Source organism: Phlebotomus argentipes, unplaced genomic scaffold (assembly GCF_947086385.1).
Source record: "Phlebotomus argentipes unplaced genomic scaffold, Phlebotomus argentipes genome assembly contig_27, whole genome shotgun sequence".
Lineage (NCBI taxonomy): Eukaryota > Metazoa > Arthropoda > Insecta > Diptera > Psychodidae > Phlebotomus > Phlebotomus argentipes.
The window spans coordinates 203544-218864 of NW_026776200.1; positions in this window are offsets into that span (position 1 = coordinate 203544).

Sequence of the window (15321 nt, forward strand, 5' to 3'; positions counted from 1 at the left end):
TTATAATGCAAGTTACTATGCAGTCAGGATAGATGAATTGCATGAAATATGAGGCAAGAAAGGGAAGCGATGGATGAAAAATATTCAAATCTCACTCCAACCAAAAATTTTATTCATCACTCCACTTGTCAGACTTCAATTTCGCGTATTTCTAGATTAAAATTTGCAACTTCACACTCATCAACTGCACCATTCGCGCATTCTGACATCTCAACTCAAAATGAGATTCAACTGCGATCTTGGACGTGATGAAAATGAACACTCTTTTCTCTCACTCTTCAATTTCCTACAAATTATACATTCTCTGTCCATGTTTCTAACTGTCTGACTTTCGTCAGTTTCAAAATTGAACATATTTTCGGAATGTTTTAGTATTTTCGCGAGAGAGAATTTTTTTGTCATGAACTTTTCCTTACTTGTTTCTGGATTATTTTACCTCAATTTGCCCTAAGTTGACGACTTTTTGTAATGCAGATGGAATAAAAGTTAAATATATTGAAATTTTTTTTCCACACTTGGCCGCCAGAGGGCAGCAAAGTTCGCATTTTTCACATAATTTTCACTCCCTTCTCACGCATAATCTAAATAAAGCATGAAATGAAGCTTTTTCGGGTAGAAAAAGTCCAGTTTCATCATCAACTGATTAAGTTTGAAAGACATTTTGAAGTTCCGATTAAGACACGATTACCGCTGAGTGCCTTTCGAGTTACTAAATAATCTTTTTTTATTGCTTTTATCTTAAATTCTATAATTCAGTTCGTCTCTTCGACGTGCTTCTGAGCATAAACTCTTGGAAAAGGAAGTATGAGAGTACAAAACAGGTGAATAAGAGCAGAGACATCAATTTCACATTATTTCCACACCCATATGAAAATCCATTTCCTCGCACAGCCAAAGAGTGCATCGCGACTAAAAGGCAGCGCGAGATAAAATTCACTTCGACACTCCGCTTTGTCATGGCTTGATAAGGGCTGAGAGGGTGGCCAGAGGGTGCGGAATAGAGCTCAGGGTTCTATCACGTCCCTTTATACATTTGGGACATTTTCCGGTGTTCAGTCGTTTGACGCGAATCAGTCCTTATTTCACCTTATTGAGCATTTCAGCCAATGCTTCAGTCGCTCGCAAGTTGAGACCTTTAACTTTGTGATTATTCAATCACTTTTTTTTTAGAGATTATTTGTTATTATTATTCAAATTTTGATTAATTCATACAAATTCTGATTATTTTTTGAATATTTTCTGAATATCTGATTGAAAATTGTTTATTTCATACAAATTCTGATTTTTTTAAAAATATTTTAATAATTCTTGATTGAAAATTTTTTACTTTTTACAAATCAGATAAATTAAATTAATAAATTAGATTAATTTTTGATTATTTGATTGAAAATTGTTTATTTCATACAAATTTTGATTTTTTTTTAATTATACTTATGAAAATATTAATTTTTTGATTATTTTGATTCTTTTTGTAATCTTACTTGGGAAAAAAATCATTTCTTTTATTATTTAATTCAGAATTTGATTATTTTTCAATTTTACTTGAGAAAATGATCATTTTTTTGATTATTTTACTCAAATAATTGATTATTTAATTAGAGAACGTTAAGTTTCTGTCTGCAATCAAAGGTTCGACTTTGCAATACTCTTCATATAGTGAAGTTACTCATATTTAATGCACTCTTCTGCTCACCAACTGTGGAATGTTTCTTTTATTGGCTGTATTTTCTGTATTCCGTAAAAAGAAGGAATTTGTACTCTTTGCAAAATGATCCTTCAAGTATAACTATTACGTTTGGTGTGACATAAAAGTGGTGGTTTTTGTTGATGTGGATATTGTTGAAAAGCTTCGGAGCTTTATTGTCTCAAATTAAGTGATTCTCTTTCTCTCTCTTTGTAAAAATACATAAATCACAATGGGAAATATAAAGATGATGCTTTTTTATCATGCTCTCAATTTATTATGTGATTTATCTCAAGTTTTCTGGTGTGGTGAAATATGTATGCATAGTTTGCATTTGTATATAGGTATATTAGTGAAGGGAGAGATAGATGTCCATAAATAATGAGAGAATGCTCGCTTAATGTTGGGTCGAGTGATGTTTAAAAAGGCAGTAATTGGCCATTAAACACATTTTATGGTGTGGAGGGTGGACAAATGAATTAATAATAACGCAATTCACAAAATGAGACAAGCGTGAAATAATTGTTCAACTCTGTGTCCATCGCTGGACAATTTTCACAGTGAAAAATCGCAGTGGGGATATTTGAGGATGGTTCATATGTATGTATATTTGGCATGGCGAATCATCCCTTGTTGATGGTCATAAATAAGGACGATGGATTATATTTCTTGAGAAAGCACCCAATTTATTCCATGCTCCATTGAAGACGTGGAAATCGATCAAAAGTCCATTTGAAAAAGAACAAGAAGGAAAAGTAATATAGTGGAAAAAAAATACATTACTTTGCGTGATTTTTTGCTGTTTTTCCGCTTGATTTTTCCTCTAAGTTTCTCACCCAACAAAAAAATCACAGCCAATCGATAGCCGGGACAAATTCACATGAAAATTCATTTCCATAGGCTCATGTTTTGGCATAATTTCTGTGAATATATAATTTTTCAAATTCACATCTGTGGTTGTTCAGCAAATGCGATTCTCTCGTGTTCATGCAGGAATTTCTGGGAAATTTAATATTGAGCCAAAAGTGTGATGCAACAAATGCAAATTTTCTCATGCTCACAACCTGATTTTTCCACTCACACACACCATTTTGCGTCTGGAAGTATTCAGTTTCCTGCACATTTTTTCACTCTGGCATTTTTTTTTATCTAGTATGAGGGAGAAAAACAGTGTGAGACTTCTGTAACAGTCCAAGAATGCTGGCGAAGCATGGCAAACTGATAAAACGCGTTTACCCAACTTTATACTTCAACCCAAGGGGGAGATAATACAGTCAGAAGTGGTGTACAGCTCAACAGAAGTACGTAAGAAGTGAAAGTGTTGAAAAACCTACAAGATTCCTTTCCTGAGTGCGTCTTTTACTGACAAAACATCCAGATTCTCTGAAATTCCCTCCATTTTCACACAGAAACAAACGTACTAATCTTTTTCTAGGTTATGTAATGAACCAAGAACAGATTTAGTGAAAAATTCGAATTCTGCCACAGAAATTCAGGAAATTCTGGGCAGAATTAAGCATTTTCAAACAATTAACAATGCTTTTTTGATCCTTTAATGCCAAGAAACACTGCAAATTGTGCCAATCTCGAACATAACCTCAAAAATAGTCATTTGGACTTGAAAAATTCCCATTTAGACAACTTTCTGGACTATTTTGACTGTGAATCAGCAATTGGCACGTCATAAGAGATAATTTTCTGATTTAGAAATCTTTCAAATAAAGTTCTAAAAGCTGTCTTAGTGATATTTTTGAGGTTATGTTCGGAAAAGATGTCCAAAAACAGCGGTTTTAAGTCGATTCTTGAATGGAAATATGCGAGATTTATTTTAATTTACGAATGAATGCGGAAACAAACTACAAAATTCATGTTCTAGAAGTATTCGGGAAATTTGGAAGTGTTTGGCATATTATCTCCCCCTTGCTTCAACCCCTTTTGTGTAACAGAAGAAAAGCTGTGGGACGGCGAGTGATGGAGTAAAGAGTTGCTTGGCTTTCAGACACTCTATCTTCACTCCCAGCATGTAAATTAAATCTTCCACATCTTTTCAGTCTCGCATTTTGTGCATGGGAAAAAGAATTCCATCTCAAAAGTTGATGCAATTAAGAGTAAAATGAAGGAGAAATTTTCAAGTCATGGACTAATTAAAATCGTGCAAATTATCAACAATAAAAAGATATGGCAAATTAGTAAGGAATTATGATCATAAGACAGAAGAGAAAAAAAAACCGTGGAGACTTTCTTGTGCTGAAATGAAGTCAAGTTTTGGGGATGTTTTATTTAATTCTGGGGGGGGAGGAAAACTGAGTGCAGAATTCTCACTCATTGCCTTGCTTTTCAACTGAATTCTTTTCATTCAACGAACGCCTTGGCGAGAGAAAATTATGTCGATTTCACTATGTGAAAACATCTTGATGATGATGATGATGATGATTCTACGAATGTTGAGAGAGAGAGAGAATCATCGTGAAATTGTGTGACTTCTACTTTTTGAACTGCTAAAATTCTTTCCACAGTGTTAAGATATGAAGTTATACATATAAATACGTTTTGCCCTGAGAAACAGAAATTCACCTTTTCTTATTTAGGCAAAATTCTCCTGCTTGTGAAGGGAAAATCTCTCTTGTGTCTTTTTCTTTCTCACAGAGGAAATTCATTTCAAAGTTTTAATTGTTCTTAATTTTCCATTCTCTCGCGAATTATCACCGTAATCACCATTACAATATAAATTGAATGTCTTTTGACGTGGAGAATAAAATTCAATTTTCAAACATTGTGCGTTTCTCAGCGAGAGCATTAAAAACAACAACACAAATTCCCTTAATACATTTGTGGATTTTTAAGCATTTTCCAGCATTTTTTCCCTCGTCTCAAAATGAGCAGCGCGAATTTAAAATTTGATGCTGTAAAATTGAGAGGCAAAAATATTTTCTATTGCATAATTTTGATCGTTTGCGGTGCGCTATTAAACCGTGAATTTTCCGCATAAAGAGTGAAAATATTTATTAGATAGGGTGGAAAAGTAGATCTCTTTGGGGAGAAAACACCGTGAAATATTTAGCATTTTCGCTTGCGTATGAAGAGCTTAAGAGTTTCAAACTTATAACATGAGATGGAAAAATGTTGTGTGATCCAAAATGCAAAAGACACGATGATAGATATATGAGGATTTGGGTTAGGCCTATATATTATATGCCAAGTGAACAATAAATGGAAAATAAACCCTTCATCTTTTCAAGTTTATGACCATTGAGATTTCTTCAGTGCTTTGCTTGGCCTTTCATCAAATTCGGCTTAAGATGTTGCAGTTTATAGTGAAGAAAACGAAATATTTATTAAGCGCCCCTCGCGACTCTGAGACATATCTGTTGCAATAATACAGAACCAAGTAATATTTTTCAATTGAAAATAAATGCATTTCATGCCAAAATAACTTCATGTTAATAGTGTAACGGTCGACTAATCTCTTGGCATCATATATTAATTAAATGGTGTCAAGGGTTGTATCATATAAACGCGTTTAATGAGTTATTAAACTGCATTTCCAACTAAATCTCTTCGATAATATTTAAATTTGGCACTTTATTAGTGCCAAACAGAAAGTGTGTGTCATTAAAAAGGACGCTCGTTTGCGAGAGTCTGGTGACAAGGATCGTAAATGCAAGTTTGCCCATTGAATTTTAAGTCGAGTTATAGTGCTCATTTCAGGGCTTAATCGCTGAAAAAGCGACTCTACTTTCCCAAAAAGTCATTTCGCCGCAATGTTAGTGAGAAAGTTCATGAAAATAAAATTCAAATAAAGTCGCGCGCAATCTACGCGACGCAGAAGGAAAAATAGCATGACAAACAGAAAAAGGGGGTGGAATTAATTTTATTGGAATCAAAATACTACAAATTGGCACAAAGAGTTACAACTGATCCAAATTATATAACGAGAAAATCAATTCCTAATTAATTTCATCATTGGAACAAAACCGATAAAACTTTTCCTTCTCTCATCGTTATCTGTTTCTCTCTCGACCATTCGCAGTGGGATTGGACTGTCGGAGTCTGAGTGGAATTGGATTTTCCCGCATAGTCCAGAGTGTAATGGCACACAAGACGAGAGCGAGAGAGCAGATGAGAAATCACAAAAGCCAACGCAGTAAGAATGTATATTATGGATGTCCACAGCATCAAGGATAAAGTACTTTTTCCCCACCCCCTGTGGGCGCCCGGAAACCGACAGTCATACATATTTTCTCCTAACAAAGTCCCACCCGTCTAACAACTATGTTTGGGGGTGCTAAAATGGGGCAAAATCAAGCAAACAAATATCCAATAAAAATGGAATAAAGAAATAAACAAAGAAGAAAAACCGGAATACAACATTTTCCTAACGGCACACCAACACACACAGAGTATCTTGGGCAGGTGGAGATGAGGGTGGATTGTACCAAAGTGCGGAATTCAAAGCGGAACAAAGGCACAGATTTGGGGGTGGTTTCCACTCAGCTGCTCAGCACACGGCGAGGTTGCTTTTTCCGGCAGAAGGGAAGAAAGTAAGAAAAAACCCCTTTCAATCCACGTCGACAAGCGGGCACGCACATGCTTATGAAATCATATAATACACAAGGAGCATTATTATGTAAACACACGCGGAACCCATGATAATTAATTTGAAGGAAGTGTGGTGAAAGACAAGACGGAATCAGAGACTGTCTCAGAATGCGAAGAACATGTTCAACATTGTATTCAAAAATAATATAATATTCTTCATGCACATTTCTCATCCACAATTTAAAGACTTGTTTTTTACCCCCGCAAAACGAGGTGGAAATATAATTTCTTCTCCTCGCAATGTCCATATTCATGCTTGAGGTAGCAGATGTTGATGGCGAATATTGAATTACATCGGAAGGATTTTAATAAAACTGTCAGGATTATTGACGCGATAGTGTGTGTGAAATGCAGAATTTTACTCCATTGAGCACACATTCTTCGCGATCGATGGCAAAATAGAAATTGCATACAATTGTGTACAAATAAACGAAGCAATTCTCACTGAAATTGAGATGTGTTAAGCGTTCAAAGCTGTGCAAGTTTAACATTCCAAATGAATAAGGAAAACACCCCTTAATAGGGCGTTTTATGCGATTTCACATTGTTTCAGAAAAGGAAAATTGTGCAATTTGCCAAAATTATATAAAATCAAAGAATAACACAACAATTAATTAGTAAATCCGTGATAAAACGAATTTACTAGAGAGATTTTTCATGTTTACTCATGAAAATTACAGCCACAATTGCAGATTGATCTGTTTCTGTAAGTTCTCCGCGGATTCGATTTCAAGTACCACATTTTAGCGGTACAAATTGACTTTACACGTGTAAAACACAATTGAAAACAACACAAGTAGTGAATTTTTTAACACAATCGTCATTTTAAACCTCACGTGTGTGACTCAGAATGTTAAACTTCAAATATGTAAATGTTTAACATTGGAAATCCATTTTTGCAAAATATTCTGAATCTTCTGATCTGTCAATCTTCTTTTACACATTAATTAAGACAATCTCTGGAGTGTGTGTTATAATTACACATTCAGGCGATACAAAATGGTTTAACACATGTTGGCTAGAATAGCAAATAACACAACTGATGAATTTTTACGTGTGTAACTCAGAAGGCGTGTGTTAAACCAATATAACACATTTTTAACACTCTACAGTTTCAGTGGAAATTAATCCAATATACAAAAAACCCTCAGAGGAAAAGCTGTGTGAGGAAATATGTGGTGGTGATTTGAACTACTCTTACTCCATCACTGTTTCCTCTTTAACAGACACACACATTTATGGAGAATTATCCCGAATATGAAGGTGAAGCACTCAATCAATTTCGTGGTAATAAATTTCATTATGTGAGTCTTTTCTCTCCACCTGTCTCGCACGTGGTACATGATGTGAAGCAAATGTCTCTGCCTGAGCTTTTTCCACCCTCTACAATTCAGGCGCCACCATCAGCCCCTCGTTATAATTCAATTGTACGGCGTGCAAATTATTTATCTTGCGTTCCATCGCAATTTATTCTTAGAAAAATTCCACCATCGCTGTATTTGTTCTATTTTTCCACCCTTTGGCAATACCAGGGGGGGTATTGTCTAATCCCCCCGCCCCAAAGTCACTGCCACAATGGAGGCAGTGAGTGTCGTAAATAATATTATAACGAGATACAAATCGACAGCTTCTGCTTGCCGCACTGTAACTCACCGTGTTCTGTCTCTGTAGAAAATATTCTCCTGGGTGGCTTTTCTGCGCCTCTGCGTGTGCTTTTTTCGCTTTGGGAGAAAGTGCCAATGCTATCCAATAATGGGACACATGTGTTTCTGGTCTCCAATTAATTTCAATCGGATATTTCTGTCACAGAATCCCCGCCAGAAAGACAATGGACTTGTAGTTATTACTAGTTAGTTTGGGGTTATTATTATTGGTTTTGGAGTGTGTGTGTGTGTGGATAATTTATGTTTTAATTATGATGTTGGCCATTATCAGTGACACATCCACAAATCACGACATTTTATTTGATCACACCAAATGCGTTCACATAAATCATCAGCCACATTATCACTGTAGCGCTGTGCATTTACTCTATTTAACCTTCCCTTATTGCAGCTCTTCGGCACAATTCTGACCTCCACAGAGCTCAGCGATATGGAAAATTCATTCACACCAAACACTCGAGAGCCTTACACTTGGCGGAAAAACTTGATATCTCGATATGGACACCGAAGCAAAAGCAGCAGCCGGTGGAAGCTACTGTGCAAGAGATTTATTTATCGTATGGTTGATGTTGTGAAATGTGTGAGTTTTCCGCACACTTGTCATCCATCATTCATTTGAGCGCGAGTGTCAAAATCATGTGAGATATTTTATTATTAAAAAAAAAAGATACTGGCGGCTGAATGAACCACTTTTCCACCCAAAATCACTACACAGCACTCGAATCAATGCCAGAACAGAACCGCCCGGCTGTCTTTAGAACCCTTGACAATCTTTAGGGGTGAATCCGGAAAGTGATGAGCTTCTCCTGACTCACAAACTGTCTCTCAGCTCGCGTGCAGACTGTTGAACGCCTTTGGGGGTTTTGCTTATTTTCCCTTCCACTACATATATGTCCGCCTGAGGGTGTGCTTTGGCATGGGATATGCAAGAGAGGTGCTTCGGAATCAATCAACCTCGACACGGAGATGCGATGTGAGACACTGTGGAGTCGCGCACTTTACAGTTGGGAGAATGTCCGCGATTAAACCGATGGGGAGTCTCGCGACGAACTGAGTGAAAAGCTCCGACTCGCCCTCGGATTGCCTCTCAGAGTGCGTCGTCAGAGGGAGACGGCGCCCCATCGCGGGATGTTGCATGGCACAGCCGAAGTGGCGGCAATGTAGGGGGAGGAAAGCTCGGGTGGGGCGCGCGCCCTGCGCATGACGAGGCGCACAAACACACGTCACAGCCACGCTGCCTCTCTCGTGTGCACATAGCAAAGCTGGATGAAGCTTTCGGAGAGCGCCACACACACACACACACACACAGTGTGTGTGGAGGGTGAATTTGGGGGGGGTGAAAAAGATGGAAGATGCGGAGAGTTTTTAATCATTTGCCGGATTAAATTCACTTCATCGCACTCATGCAATAATTTTCTGAGGTTTTCCCGCCGCTTGCAATCGCTCTTCATTTCCATTCACCACAAAGTCGACAGGGTGCAACCCTGTGTCATCCAGTTTGACCCCTATTTACACATGTTTTGCCCCCAAAATCTCTCAATTACCATTCTCAATCTTCACCTCGTGTGACAACTATACTTCGCAACACACACACGACAGCATCAATTCTCCACAACTAATCTGCGGGCATCGAGAAAAACTCAACATCGTCCGAGTTATGCTCGCCGGATCCCTTCCTCGAGGGTCTCTAATGGCATTTGGGGTGACGAGGGAGGAGAAAAAACGGTGTGGAGCAATTTTCGAAGTCATCAAAAAGTCGTCCATATACACGGTCTATTAATTCCCCTCCTGCGGCTGCTGCGGAAGGAGGTGAACCCAGTTTTGAGGAGTAAGGAGTCGGCCAGGAGAAAAAACGACGCTCAGGACTGCGTCGTAGGCGAAGAAAGTGGGAAGAGGGCTTCACACATGAAATGTTAACTGTGAATATTGTTGCTCCAATTTGATGTTGCTGACGTCCGCAATCTCATCGTCAACCAGAAGGGACACACTGAGGATGAGTGCCCTTAAAAACACATATCCCATGACCCTGATCACAGGGGCTCGTGTAATTCAACGCTGGGCAGTGGAGCAGGGATAGTTTTGGGTGTGCTTGGAAATTACATTTCGACAGATTTTACTTATCACAGAAATGCCGACACTTACTCTACCTTTGACATGGCTAAAGGACGTGATAAGCAATCGTCAAGATTGGCTTACCCGTGAGCTGGGCAACTGAATCAAACTGGACTGTTGAAAGACGTTAGAAATTTCGTAAGAACAGCTTGATTTCGGAACAAGATTTCAAAAATATGACTATTGAATTTACAGCCTTAAGTCTAGTCTAGTTCGGTAGTCGATTTAACTTATCATTTTTTCAAGTGGTAAAAGAAATCTGTAGGACCATTCAAAGGAGTCCCGAAGCATCAGAATTTTAGAAACAATTTTTGATATAGAATTTAAAATCGAATAATAAGAAGCATTTTGATATCTAAAACAGGTCCTTTATATCTAGAACCCAGAAGTATATAGAGCCTTAAATGACAGTTCATTTGAAAGCTTTTGACCTCAGCAACAACATACTAAAATTTAAAGAAAATACATTGTTTGGTTCTTTAGTTATACTGCTTTAAAGTTTTGAAATTGGTTTTGCAATTCTAGCGACCCTAGAAGTTATGCTGTTCAAGTGGGAGATGGAATTTGACAAGACCTTTCCAATGAATCCAAAATTATTCCGATTGGATAATTAGAACCGAAGTTAGGAGCATTTAAAGTTTCAAATTTTGGTCCTTCATATCTCGGATTTGGAAGGACTTCGAGCCTTGAGTGTGGATTCGTTGGAAAGCTCTCAATGCCAGCTATAACATACTAAAATTTTAGCCTGATCCATTCCATAAAGAATGAATAAATGAGAAAAATGTGTTCTGTGGGTGTTCAAAATGGCGGACGAAGGGGTGAATGGATTGATTACTTTACCAATCGCTAGCGGCTGTACGACTTCTTACCGTTTAGACCCCTTTCTTAGTCATATTTGGCCTCCCTGATGCCGTTTTAGTCGATTCTGCGAGATTCGACTTCTTGTGCGTTCGCAAACAGAGCAACTGCTCTAATTCATACCTTTTCCCGAAACCTAGGCATTCCACATGCTGGCCTTCAGTTCGTGCATGAGGCCAAAGGGAGAAGGCATGTAGGTTCCATTAAATATTTAAATTCAATTTACATTGTTTCCCCCCATAGATATATGCAAATGTACATGCAGATCCCGGAGGTTTGGCAGAAAGGGCGGCCTATGCTTGATGGTACATAAAAACTTTCTTCTCACCCTCTCTGGCCCACCTCTGAAATTGTAAATATTTTGATGGGACACATCCACTCATAAAATCTTCAAGGATTTTCCCAGTGTATCAACATGCGGAGCATCTCTCCAGTCCAGGCTCTCATTTTCATATTTTCCTCAGCACGCCAAAATGTGTGCGCTCTCGTCTGAAGAGGCCACTCTTGTAGACACACACACACACAAAATATTTAGGTGAGGATTGTGGTTTGTGGCCCGAGGACGAGTGCAAGTCCTGACAGATACGACACGTCATGTCAATAAGGAGCCACAAATAAAGTGCATTAACATAACACGCAAATTAATTTGCCATCCTATCTTTGGGTGAAATCTCTGGAAAGTCTTCTGTGTCTGAAGTTTCCTGAGAGAGAAAATGTAATTAGCAGAATTCACTTAGATAAGTGTATATATTGATATCAAACGGAATTCTTTATCAGCTGTTTAATTTTCACGAAACATCATATGTGCTCACATTCGGGCTTGTTCTCCTTAAAATAAACACCCAGGCAAATATATCACATTTCCTCTTCCACGGAAAAAGGGTACGAAATGCGAAGTAAGACTGTGCAAACAGTGGCCAAACTGGGGAATTTTCCTTTTCGGAATGAATTCTGCCGAGACATGTGGAAGAAGAACATATTCTCAAGCAAAAGTCCGCACAAGTTTGTGGAAAAGGGAAAAGTGTGTGTGTATTTGTGAGGGACACGCAGACATTCTCTGAATGACACTGGACTGTTTGTCTTGGCTTCCAGGATGAAGTTGGCAAACAATTTTGTTGCGAATCTGTTGAACTCACTACACAGCATTTTCATCCTCCCCTTGAATGTCTGTGGGGTAGTTTAAGTGAGAAAAATACACCAAAAGTCGCAGGGCTTTTTTCGGGGGGATTTATGAATTTGTTAACATGATTAGTTCGCTCGTCCGAGCTTTTTCCCTTCCGAAAATTGATAAAATCAAGCCAACTTTCCCCAACAGCAGCTGTACATTTCCACTGGCATTTCCTCTCTCGCTCGCTCTCTCTCTGTCTAAACCCGGCCCACTTGCAAACTTTCAATCATCAGGTCATGGCTTAGCGACAATCTCCTCCTTACGGGCAACCTTTTTAGTTATGAGGGTGTATGCGAGGCAGAAGACAACATTGAAAATAATAAGGGAGCTTGTCACGATTTTATAATATATTGGGATGCTGCAAATGTTTTGGCCAAATCTCTACTTTCTTAAGACTCGAACATCTTAACCAATAAAGTTTCTTGTTTTCCATGAAATCTTGGTCCTTTTTTTTACACATTTTTAGGATGTTCTTCTAAAGTGTTAAAAAATGTCAAAAGATGATTTTACAAAGCCTTTAACTCTCCAGGAGGTTGAAAAGTCAACAAATGGTGTAAAAGCTTACATTTTGGTAGAAAAGAACCTCTTGTGAATTTTGAATTTTTAACCCAAAAAAGCCATTTTTCTGTGCATTTTGAAAAGATTATTTCACAGCCTACAATCCTTTAGAATATATTGTTTCCATCAGATCACGTCCTTGCTTTTTTCCGTCGGTTTTTGGAAAAATACTCAGCTTGAGTGATACGAAATTATTGCAATTCTAATGCGGTTATTTCACTATTTTTACACAATTTTAGAGAACAAATCGACTGATTTTAATCTATTCTTCCTCTAAAGTTACATTAAAAGTCATTATCGATAGCTTATTTGTCGATAACTTGAAAGAAGACAGAAGAAAGTGTGTTAAGACGTTGAAAATCTGCTAAAACATACGCAACATCCCAATAATTTATTGAAGGTTCGCTTGCGTGCCGGGTGAATGGATGAGGATCAGCCCATGAGGTTGTAATATCAACTGCCATATATGAGATTCTTATCGAAGGTGAACTCTACATCTGCAGAGGGAAAGTAGCCCCGGAAAAATTGGAGCGAAAGGTACAATATAGCCAGTGAATAGGCGAGATTGAAATCAATGTGACAAGAACAGTGAATCTCATCTCGCCTTCACTCATATTATGTGCAAATTTTCATTCTTGCGAATGCCAAAGGCTAAAACAGTAAAAATATATATAGTATATTTGTTTATTTTGCACACCCAAACACTTTTCTGCAATATAAAGCGAAAATAAATATTTTTATTTCACATGGCGCGATTGGAATGGGATGGTGAAATGAGGGATATTGTTAAAATAAAATAAGTATGTGTCAATGTGAAAATTTACGACAATCTTTATACGTTGGTCGTATTTTCCCCCCTTTTTTCAACGCCACCAGCGCTGATTTACACATAAATGCGTGTAATAATTTAATTACGAGGCGCATGGGATGAAAGAAGGTTGACATTAATAGAGTTGAGGAGGGGCTGCAAAGTGACAAATTCAATATCACAGCGGAAATAGATTTATTACTTGCCGAATTTCGCCTCTTCTCCGCATCTTCTGAATGTCTGTCTCAGCCTTCGCTCATCCCACGGCGACTGGTGTAAATCTGAGGATGTGTTTGGGGAGTCAAGATGTACATATTGTGTTGCCGAAGTCATGGCAAACTTCCACTTTAATGTGTGAGAAGACAGAGATGAAAAGGTAGAGGTGGATTTCTCATGGATAAAACTTACGTTGAGAGCTTTAGTGTCTCGGAGTGACGGAGGAGCTGATCTCTAATTATGTTCGATTGAAAATTAAGTCAATTAGTTTCGGGTGAGACACGAAGGAGAAGGAGTTGCACAGGACATGTGACATGGTGAATAGAGGATTGTGAAATATAGGGGAGGAAAAAAAAAGGCGACACAACAGCGGAAATTTCATGAAAATTTCATTAAATCGGATTACAACTAAGTCTGTTTAATCTCATGTTTTCCACATCTTCCTCCCCACCATTCCTTGCTATATATTTTATTATAACACCCAGAGAGATACCTACACTTGCACGATTCTCAACTCTCCACCCTCGGCGTCTTACTACATCAGCTCTGGATCAATTATTTCAAGCCATTGTTTCTACACTTTAACATGACCCAAAAGTGGAATTTCATGTATATAAAATAACATCGCAAACTGACAGCGCCAAATTCTTTCACAATTTCACACAACTAATTTAATTGTCCGTCCCACGCCGAAAAGCCCGTTCTAATCCCCAGAAATTTTGCATATTTTACTCCATCACGTCGTGGTCCATTAAGTGATTAATGATTGCAAAATGTGGCAGAAAGTATAAGCAAAGTGCAAACACGACCTTGCCACATAATTACAATAATCACAGCAGATTAGGCGCGGCCTCCAATTCAAATGCGCACATTCAGCAGGACAAACTGATAAGTCAGTGTAATTTTCATTAAAATCACTAACACTGCCATAAATCTCGCTCCACATTTTCATCCTTCTCGTGACTTTGCTCTCTCTTGCTCAAGGTGAAGAAGTGCAGCAGAAAATCTGTACACCACAAGTGAACAAGAAAAGAATGTAACTAAAATATAAGAAAAATCAAGGGGCAAATCACAATAATCAAAATAACCAAATTCTGAATAAGATAATTAAAAAAAATGAATATTTTCGCAAGTAGATTTTGAAAAATAATCAAATTTTCAATAGAATAATAAGAAAAAGATTAATTTCCCACAGAAAAATTGAAAAATAATCAAAATTTGAATATAAAGAAACAAAAATAATATTATTTTGTGAAGTGAAAAATTCAAAAATAATCAAATTATGGTAAAATAATAACAAAAAAGTTCTTTCTTCCAAATAATATTAAAAAATAATCAAATTATGAATAAAAAAAAAAACAAAATAATTATTATTTTCCCAAGTAAAATTACAAAACAAATTAAATTTTGACTTAAGTCACATAACCTAGAAAATATATGTAAAAATGAAGAAATAGACCAAAATCAGTGAAATTGTACCAAATTTTAGTTTTATTCCACAGAAATTCAACTGAAAATTACCCAAAATCTAACTGACTAACTGAAAAAATCGTGAAAATTTGAGGTTATGTTTGACTTTAGCCTTTTTTATGCAATTGAAATACGCAATTCTACTAATAAAGTGAAAATACTTTCTGTTTAGGCGCAAGAATTT